Source organism: Plectropomus leopardus, chromosome 21 (assembly GCF_026936395.1).
Source record: "Plectropomus leopardus strain MGB_pleo_1.0 chromosome 21, ASM2693639v1, whole genome shotgun sequence".
Taxonomy (NCBI): Eukaryota; Metazoa; Chordata; class Actinopteri; order Perciformes; family Serranidae; genus Plectropomus; species Plectropomus leopardus.
In genome coordinates, this window is record NC_142196.1 from 3,964,009 (window position 1) to 3,975,461 (window position 11,453).

At 38.8% G+C, this 11,453-nt stretch overlaps 1 pseudogene; it reads left to right on the forward strand.

The window, feature by feature from the left end:
* The first annotated feature begins 5,512 nt into the window (after positions 1-5,512).
* On the forward strand, positions 5,513-10,634 carry LOC121960996 (uncharacterized; annotated as a pseudogene).
* Positions 10,635-11,453: the final 819 nt, after the last annotated feature.

Sequence of the window (11,453 nt, forward strand, 5' to 3'; positions counted from 1 at the left end):
TAGGTGAAAAAATGGGTCCCCAAATCAAAGCTAATTCGGCATGAGTTGAACTGGTTGTCTTTGTTGTTTGTCTGTTCCAAAGCTGCTTATGTTAAGAGTTCCATTTTGAAATTGGCTATAAAAAGCGCCTTCCACTTATCAAGTCCTTTAAAAATAGTGTCACCTTTCTTGTCCCAGAACTACGAGGTTCTCTTTAGAGGTTTAGAGGCCGAAATCGATCTGTGAGCTCTTCCTGACGAAATCCTTGATCCTGAGTCTCAGCTGAGAGAACATATTTTAAATGCTTACCTGTTGAGTCGCAACATTGTGTTGTTAATGCCACTGAAAGAAGCCGTGCAATGACAGTGGCACTAACTATTTGCATCGGATTTGGTATTTTGGACACGGGACACTACATGCATTTAATTAGTGATGTCGAAAATCTCTGCAAGACGTTTTTTTTTTTTTTTTTAATTTGCAAGGTTGCTCTTGGTTTCACTGAACTAATGAATGTGTTTGTAATGTTATCAAGATCATCATTTGCCCACCCAGGCTCTAAAATAAGCCTTTTATAAAACACCCCAAGTGGCCCACATTTCAATAGTAGCTCACCATATAAAATGTGGATTTATTCCAAACCATACCATTACATCACCACTTTGGATTATGCTTTTTCACTTCTAGTATATTACAGCTAATTAATCAGTGATTAATTATTAATTTTGATTTGACCACAAATTAAAGTGATGTGTTTGGGACAGAGTCAGACCTGAATGCAGTTCTTTAGTTTGATGTTTAATTGTGCTGCATCATGTTTAAAGTTAAAGAGCTGCAGGTAGTTTTTTAATATAACAGTTTTTATGTAAAAGGAACACAGCATATTAATGAACATCAGTATAACATACAAATGTAAATATTCCATTAGGAGCACTGCTAAGTTACATCCACAGACTCTTAGCAAGTAACAGAAAAAAGAAATATCAAGAAAGAAAGAAAAAGAAAGAAATAGAGAAAAAAAAATACTACAATTCATACAGAGGTTGGATGTTGGATGAAGTATTGACTTTTTCTGACTACAGTTAAGTATAAATTTGTAAAAATTGTACTGCTTTATAAAAATTGCATGGTTGCAATAAGATTTATGAGAAAACCACATTTTAATAACACTTAACAAAAGCTATAACAGTCAACAGTGATATAGCCTATTTTTAATATTATTTTATTCTAGTTTTAAACATTTTAATACATTTGAAAGTAAGGCAATAGAGGGACAGTGCAGTGCTTTAGATTGATTGTACCTACAGCAGTCGAGCAGCAGCTGCTGCTGGGGTGCGGAAACTCCACTTGAACAAACCGCACGCAGAAGTGGAGTAATTCTGGAACTAGTAGTGATAATAATGGCAATTTGTTAAGTGTAATTGTTAACATGATTTATATTTATTTAGTGTATGTAGTGTAGTATTTGGGACAGTGGTATGCTATACATGTATAGCCACGTATCAGGGATTTCTGGGAGGTGATCGTCCATGATGTCAAAGACAAATTGTAGATTCAAAACTGCATGATACGCTCAACTTTTGAAAAGTTATGAAATGCAATAACACCTCTTGTAGCACTGTTTTTATGATAGTTTTTAATTTAACATTATACCATACTACTATATTATATTATGACATTTTCATTATTTTTTAAACGACATAGTAAACTATAACTATTTTTATCATTTTATTAAATGGCATGCTATAGTATGACACTTTTATAATTTTATTAAATGACATCCTATACTATGGCATTTTCATGATTTTTTTAATGACGTCCTATATTATGACAATTTTATGATTTTTAATTACATGCAGTACTACTACATTTGTAACAGCACACAATACTATTATGTTTTCAGAATTTGTTAATGACATACCACACTGTTATATTGTTACCATTTGTAATGACAGACAGTCCTATGATTTTTTAATCACATAATCACTTCTGTGATAAAAATAATTTTAATATTTGGTTGATATCCCTTACCTTTAATGAGGTCTTTACAGTGTACTTAACAAACCTCTGTCTGCATATGCATCCAAAACTTTTAAAAATGCTTTTATTTCAATTCACATGTGCAGTGACCCAGTTTCCCACATGGATCATTGAAGTTGTCAAACCCCATTGTCGTTTTCATTTTTTAACACATCTGCCTGTTACTGCTGCTGTTGTTTTTAAAGGCGCTGATGAGAGGCCTCCCCCTCCGCTGACTGGGGACGTTTGACACTGGTTTGCTGATAAATTGCAGCTGCTTTTTGCTCCTCTCTCTGTTGGAAGAGACTATGAATTCACTTCATTAAAATTCCACCCAGGAAGATGACACCTTTTATTTAAGGTCTCCCATTCTCTCCCTCCCTCTCTCGTTGTCTTGCTCCCTCTCTCTGCCCTTTTTCTTTTTTTACACAGGGGAGATTGATTTGAATTTTAATTTGCCAGCACAATGTCACAGCGTCTGTTTGTGAAATGAGGTCAAGGAGCTCAAGTTGTTTTACAGGATCAATACGAGGGGATGTAATGTGATAAAGGAAAAATGCCTCGCCAATACTCGGAGGCCTTCAAATGCAGTCTTCCTGCAGAAATATTAGCAAAGATATCACGCTGATGTAACCAAGGTCTTTTCATTATTCGCCTTTTCTGTCAATGGAAAGCCTCCTATCAACCATATTTTATTCAGAGACTATAAGAGGGCAGCCTGTTTGAATGACTGCACTACAGTCAGACAAAGGGTACCTCCTTCATATCCAGCTGTGGAGGCTCAACCTGTGGGATGTGTCTGTTGTGGGAGTTGTTGATTGAAACAGGCAAGCTCAGCTAGGCTTCAGAGAGCATCCGGCGGATTCACTTATTACTGACTTCATGAGGCTTTCAAGTCCCCGTTAACCTGTGACAATTCTAATTCCATTGTGATAATCCATGTTCAATTCTTGATGGCTTTGTCTCTCATCAAATCTAATCCCAGCGTACTCTTTTCCCACCGCACCCAAACTATAAAGCTGATGACAGGTTGCATTTACAAGGCACTCCACATTATGCACTTCTGTCAAGTAGGACTACATGTTTTATTGTTTCTATTAAAAACACAAATTAGCATTATGCTTGGGCAGTAAGATATATTTCATACCTTCCTGAAATTTCACCACAGTGTACGTTATATGACAAGTGTGCAGCGCTAACCTCCCACCCCAACAGTATGCTACTCACAGCTTTTCTAATATCACACTAATAAATACACAATAGAAACCCGTCATATGTTGAGAAAAGTAATATTCCCACATCTACTTTCCTGAACAGAGAGATGCAACAGTACATCTTTTAAATCCAACTTTCTCTCGGTCACAGAGGACTGATGAGGCTCAATTGCCTTGTTAACTAATCATAAAACACACTTCATTCAAACACGACAGAATCGGCCTAAAACTCATTGTCTTGGTTACTCTTACTAAGAATCTAGTTAGTAAGTCCATTGATACAACACTCGCCAGCTCTGGTTTTGTCAAAATAAATCCTCAAATCACCAAGTTAGATGTAAAAAACATGGCGTTATTCCCCATGGTTTCTCTTTGCCGTTGCCAGTTGTTTACAGTTTTGTAACTTCTCCCTCCACCACTAGGTGTTTCGGTGTCCTTTTTCCAAGTAGAGACCAAAGACTGAGCTCTGGTGGTGCATGCTGAGCACTACATAGGAGCACAGGAGTGTTGTTTTAAAAAAACATGTCCTTGGAGCATACCTTTGTGAGATCCCTATCATATCATTCAGCCGTGATACCACCCAAGCCTAATGAGCATATTTTTTTTTTCAAGTCTGCAAATGCCTATGTTAATTTTTCAATTATGTTTCATAAGAGGAGGAAGGCAATAGACAAAAAAGAAGAAATTACCAAAAATGTACCCTATCTTTTTAAAAAAAAAAAAATATCCTGCAGTTTGCAGACCATTCGCTCGAGTCTCTTATAGTCTGTCCCATTTCTTCTTACAGAGTTCAATGGACTGAACTTTGATCCAAGCCATTTCAAGGCTCTCCAATCCTGGCTGATTTGAGAGTGATAATACAGGCAGCAGATAAAGAGGTATGTTGCCTAGCATTGATTGCAAGGACATTGATAGAGATTAATGACAATAGTTTGATAAGAAGCTGTTGAATGTACATGTATGGATGTTCTTGCCAACTAGGTGTAATAGCCCTTGCAATGGATGAATTTAACCCTTAAATAGATCTAAAATAAAAACCATGAAGGCTAGAACATTTATTCTTTCTGCTGCAGAAAGCTAAGGCTTCTGTCTTCCCTGTCAGTATGTAATTACTTTATCTTATCTTACTTTTAGTTCAGTGCACATGTAGTTTTTGCTGTAATTACGCCATAATTTCCCTGGTTGTTGTTTGTAGAATATAGATTTTAAATAAAAACCATAACAGCGAGAAAATTCATCTCTTGCAGCAGCAGAAAGCTAAGGTTTACGTTCCTCATGTCATCATCCTGTATACTCCTAATAATGTCATAATGCTACATCACCTGCAGGGCAAAATATTTTGTTGATGTTGTTTGTTATTGTGCTGTTGTTAATATCAAAACAGCACATAAACACACAAATGTATGAGCATTACATCAAAAGCAGAGCACACCAGACTGCCTGCTAGGGATTAAATACTCATCAGCAGCACAATAATTTCTTTTCACAATTAAGACATTAAATTTGAGGATTATATATAAACAAACAAGCAAACATCAATAAAAACCTAATTTTACGTACGATCCCCAATGTTGAAGTTACTAAAAATTAGAAATGCAGAGCAAAAGGAGCACATCATCAATATTTTAGCGGCCCCCAAAATTTCACAAATCATGTTTTCAGGGGAGCTCATGTCTTATTAAGAGCAGCCAGGCTCCCCCATGGCTCCCCTATGGTTCGTATCCTGCTCAGCACTACTCTCTATTTATTCCAGGTGCTGTTTTGATGGGAAAACTTTACTTAGTTGGTGAAATGAAGAAAACTTTTCATTTTCAGCTCTCAGCTGAGATACGTCTCTCAGCTTGGATTGCAATCACCGAGTGATTGTCTCACAAGGTTATGATGTGAATGCTAAGCACCAGCCTATACTTTTCATCATTGTTAACCACGCTGAAGATTGACCTGGACAGAGATAGGCCACAAAATATCCTGGGGGCTGCTGTCTGATCTTCACAAACAATAAACAAGACCCGAAGTCCTGTTTGAGTCCTGCTGGACCCGAGAGGCTGCAGTCTTCATTGGCACACCCCACAATACACAAGTGTTGTGCTCAATGAACAACAAACTGAGGATTTTGCTATTCTTAAAATGGTACCAGGGCATTTAAAAATGTAACGAGTGTGCTGAAGCTGTCACCACATGAAAGGCTGTGGGGTCAAAACAATCAAAAGTTTCACTTGGGAGCAAAACTGTGCTCAGAAACTTCCAAGGCAATCTGTCTGTTAGATTATGAAATATTGTGTGTACAAAATTGACAGTTTAACATGCAGGTGGAACAAGTGAAATGCCCAGATGGGAAAGCAGTCATCCTCTCGGTAACATAACTGTGATCAGTAATTTTCCCTTCCGTCTACTTTCTCAATTAAGATATTTCTGGCATAGAATATAAAATTTTGTCAAAATGAAGAGTGGATTTTTTTATGCATCAAGCTATGAGTTTTAATATTAGCTGTGTCTCAGTGCCACGCTATAAACTATTTCTAAGCAGGTTTTGAAAATGTAGTATGTTCCCAATGTATAAACAGCCCTTTCTCATTCCAAAATTGTCAAATATGTCCACTCTGTCTGTGCATTCGGTGTTATTTGGCATCAGAGTCTGCACAGTAGCAATCTCCGCTGTGGTGGAATTCCTGCCGAAAAACACCCATCAGAACAGTAACCAGCAGCGCTATTGATCACATGCACACTGATTGGCTCACATAGCTGTCAATCATGCTTTCAAATCCCGTATTTATTGTGTTGAATTAACACATTAAAAAAAAAATCTTATCAGAAAAAACAACACCTGAACCAACATCAGCATGAAAAGAACTACCTAAAATAACTGAAGCATCTTTGGAAAAAACTTATTTGTCATCTACTTTAGGATTTTAGTTTGGCCCATGCCCAATCTGCTAACATGGAGGCAGTGGGGATTATGACCTGCACTGCAGCCAGCCACCAGGGGGCGATCAAGATATCTTGGTTTCACTTTGGGGAGCTGTCGTGTCATCCATCTTTATATACACTCTATGCCTCACACTAAGCACCTGCATAGATCCCCACATTATGTTCGTATTTAGCTCAAAGCTCTGCTCTAACAGTTTTTCCTTACTGTACTAGAGGCACCACTGTTAGCGTGGCGGACGAAGCATCCATAGGATCTCTCCTGCATTGATACATTCTGTGCCTATGTAAAACAGTGAACAAAGTCACAAAATGTCATTAGGCTACTAGCAAACATTGCCAACAGTGCACTCTAGTAATGCAAGCTTCAGGGTAGTTGTGCTGCATATATGCTCCACCTAACTAATCTCCCTATTGCAAATTTTTGCATTACCATCACATATAGCAAACAATGCCAAACAGAACATCAATTTTGGAGAAAAAGTATTTAATTCTTTTGATACATTATATACTATATCGATGTAGTTGTGTTTCATTTTAATTGGTCAGTAATCCTCCTGTAATTCATCTTTTCAAACCCCCCCCCCAATCCAGTTCCTGGCCACTACTTCAACTGGCCAATCGTTTTTTCCCTCATCATCCACTAATCCAGCCATGCACTGCAGCCATTCATCTCTTAATCTATGTATCCACGTCTCCCCAGTGTTCTTTCTGGTGGCTCTGGTGTCATGAAGAGTTAACAGTATTCCCTTTGAATGCCACTCAGCCCTTCCTTGTGTAAGAGCCACTGAAGATTATTAGGATCCTCATTAAAGATGATGTAAGACCACTGGAAGACCAACCTCTGACTTCCCTATCTCTCTATTTCTCTATCTTGCCTTCAGACACTCACTCAATCACACTTTTACATCCTTCCATCCATTTTATGCTTCCCATAATCTGTTACCAGAATATGCTAATGGCACAGGGACTTTGTTGAATTTTCATTAGGTCTAATGTGACTGTGGTGGCAAGATGATATATTGCAAGTCACCACTGATACGAGATCTTTCCACAAGTCAGAAATTAGTGTCATGCTGAATCGGTTCATGAACACATTTCAATCAAAATTTCAAACTATCACTGTCAGGTTGTGCTGCATTTTAAACAGTGCTAATTGAACTGACTCATAACACAAAATAAGCATTCAGGACAAAGGAAACAGTTAGCTGCTGACCTTGGCAGTCATATCAGGGTCGCCCTGGCTGCTATCCATAGATAGACCTAATCAATCACAGTCAGAATAGGCTCAATCATTTTCTAACTTTTTTGTTTACTCAATATCTATTGCTCATATGACACCTAGAGTCAGTACTAGGATTGTTGATCTCACTCAGCAGCTTTTGTACTTTAGAACCCTAGCTTTCTAGAATCAAATAACCATTGTTCTAGAACCATAACATTCGAGAACCCTCACTTTCTAGAGCCCTAACATTCTAGAACCCTGACATTATAGTGCCCCAACATTCAAGAACCCTCACATTCTAGAACCCTAACATTATCAAATCCGACAATCTAAACCTCCAGCATTCTAAAACTAATGAATATTTATAACTTAACATTGCACAATTCTAGTACAGATTCTAGTACAATTACATTTTAGGACCCTGACATTCTAGAACGTAGAGATTTTAGAACCCTAACATGTCAGGACACTAACATTATAACCCCTCTAATACAAAAACCTGCAATCTAAAACTCCAACATCCTAGAAGTCACAAAAATTCGTAAGTCAATCTTACAGTATTGTACCTTAATATTCCAGAACTATGACATTATACAACCCTAACATACAAGAATACCAACATTCTAGAACCCTAATATTCAGAACACCACCGTTCTAGAACCCTCCTATACTAATACCTTACATTCCAATATCCTGGAATTAACAATAATTAACAAGTTGATATTCCACAATTGGGCCTCTTAGAACTCTCACATTCTATAGGACCAATATTCTAGAACCTTGACATTCCAGAACACCAACAATATAGGAGCTTAAACTTTTTAAACACCAACAATGTAGAACACCAATATACTAGAAACCTGGCATTCTTGAACACCAACATTCTAGAACCCTAACATTCTAGCACAGCAACATTCTAAAGTCTATCAACCTTAAACTTCCAATATCATTCATTACGAATGAACATTCATAACTTACCATTCCACAAATGTACCGTAACATTCTAGAATCAAAACATTGTGAAATACCAACTCTCTCAAGGTCTTACATTCTAAAACACCAACACTCCCTTCTAAAATCCAACAATCTAAAGCTAATTACTAACTTATGATTCACCAACTGTACCTAAACATTCTAGAACTATGACATTCTAGAAACCTAACATTCTATAACATCAAGATTCTAGATCCCTCACATCCCAGGACAAAACATTCTAGAACACCAAAATTCTAGAGTGCAACATTCTGTCATTCTAAAACACCACATTCTAAAACCATCCCCTCTAAAATCTGACAATCTAAAGCTAAATATTTAAACATAGACAGAAAGATTTAACATTACTGACTTAACATTCCACATTTATACCTAAACATAAGAGAATCCAAACAACAAGACAACTTAAGGATTTAAGAACCCTTCTATACTTAATCCTGACAATCTTACAAGAGTTCATAACTTAATGTTACACAATAGTACCTTAACATTCTGGAACTATGACATTCTAGAACCCCTTCAAACTAGGACGCAGTCATTCTGGAATCCCCATCCTATCACAACATGCTAGAACCCTAACATTCTTGAACCAAACATTCTAGACCCTTAACATGTTAAACTCTGACAGTCTAAAACTCCAACATTCAAACACTGATATATCTAACATAACATTCCACAGTTGTACATATTAGTCTGGATACTGCAGCACTATTATTATCTGTTTCTTTATTTTTATTTTTCTTCCTCTGTATGTTTTTTGGTATCTAACTACCTCTGCATACTTTTTAGCTATATAATCCAAGTACCATGTGCCCAGCAGATATAGAGACCTCATGACTGACTACTACAGTAACTTCAGAAGAAGAGTCTCTGCAGGAGAAGTAACATCAGGCTGGCATAAGGTAAAGGTCGGTATTATCACAGGGTGCACCATTTCGGTGAACACCAATCAGGGCGTTCATGGATGACCTTACAGTCACTACTGAATCAGCCCCAGGCTGCCAGTGGATTCTACAGGGGCTTAAGAAGCTGGTGGAGCGGGTGCAGATGTGTTTCAAACCAGCCAAGTCAAGATCCATGGTGCTGAGGAACGGGAAGGTCAAGTTTTGGTTCCACATAGCAGACACAGCCATACTAACCATCTCAGAGAAGCCAGTCAAAAGCTTGGGCAAGGTTTTTGACAGCTCTCTTCGAGACACAACATCCATCCAGATGGCCTGCACTGAGTTAGACAGCTGGCTGAGAGCAGTGGACAAGTCCGGCCTGAAAATTCAAAGCCTGGGTGTACCAGCATGGCATCCTTCCCAGAATCCTGTTTGCCGCTCCTCATATATGCAGTTCCAATCTCAGCAGTTGAGAGGTGCTGGCTGGACCAGGAGGAGGTGAGAGCAGAGGTGAGGAGACCAGGATATGCAGGGCGGTGGGCATGAAGCAGCAGGTTGCTTGGACAAGAAAGGAGAATGCGGTCAAGAAGAAGATGACCCGGGCTGAACTCTGGAAAGCAGTGCTCAGCATATCTGATTTCTTGTCCAGGCAGTGTATGACATGCTTCCAAGCCCAGCAAATGTGCACAGGTGGGGCAAAGCTGATACAACAGCACGCCCCTTGTACTCCAAGCGAGGTACCTTGGAGCACATCCTCAGCTGCTGTGCGAAGGCTCTTGGAGAAGGACAGTACCAATGGAGACACGACCAGGTCCTGAAGGCTATCGCTGAAGCCGTCAGCACAGGAGTGGAGTGGGTGAAGCGGATCCAACCTTCCAAGAAAGTCATTGCCTTCGTCAGAGCTGGGGAGCAGCCAAATCCTGCAAAGAGAACATCGGCAGGCATCCTGACCTCTGCAAGGTACTGGAAGCTCTTGGTGGACCTAGGGCAGCAGCTTAGATTCCACAGCCACATTACAGCCACCACCGTGCGTACAGACATTCTGGTTTCTGAGTTCACCAAGCAGGTGGTGCTGATGGAGCTGACAGTCCCATGGAAAGATCATTTGGAATAGGCTATGGAAATAAAGATCTCAAAATATGCAGGACTGGTCAGTGACTGCAAGCAGGCGGTATAGAATGCAAAGTACCTCCCTATGGAGGTTGGATGCAAGGGATTTGCAGCCTGGTCTTGTAGGCCAGAGCCTACAAACAGTTGGGCATCAAGGGAGAGAGATTGAGGAGAGCCATGCTCAGTACCACCGAAGCTGCAGAAAGAGCCTCTGGATGGCTATGGCTGAAAAGAGGAAAGCCATGTAGTCATAAGTAGCAAGCCACCTGGACACAAGCAGGGGTCTGACCAGCCCCAGCTGGGTCGCCTGGAGGAGGGTTTATAATGTTACAAGACCTGAAATACCCAATGATTCCAGGAGCATCACTGAGGATGTGTCCAGATCGGCATCAGTGGATGTGTGTATTCAACATTTGAGAACTATGACATTGTGGAACCCTGTCATCGTTACATCCTTTAAGATAAAGATTCTAGAAACCTCACATTCTAGAAGACCAACATTCTAGTACATCACATTCTAGAGCCTAGCATTCTAGAGCTCAAAGATTCTAGAGCCCCAACGTTCTAGAACCCCCTATACTAAAATCTGACAGTCTAACCTAATCCTAACTCCAATATCCTAGAACAAACGAACACTCATAACTTAATGTAACGGTTATATTTCTAAGAAAAAAAACAACTAACATTCTAGTAAATTAACAATATAGAACTCTAATATTCTACAACACCAACATTCTAGAACCCTACCATTGTAGAACATACACATTAGAACCCTTCCATTTTACAAAACGACAATCTCAAACCCAAAAATCCTACCTAACAAAGAAATACTTGCTTCCACAATTGTGCTTTAACATTTGAGAACTATGCTATTCTAGAACTGTAACATTCTAGAATGTCAAGATTCTAGAACCCTAACATTCTTGAACACTAACATTGTAGTGGTTGAGTTGTAGTGGTTTTATACTTAAAATATATTATTATTATTATTATTATTATTATTATTATTATTATTATTATTATTATTATTATTGTCACATTGTACAACAACAAACACAGAGCCCCGGCATTCTAAATTCTGACAATCCAATTGTGCAACATCTTGAA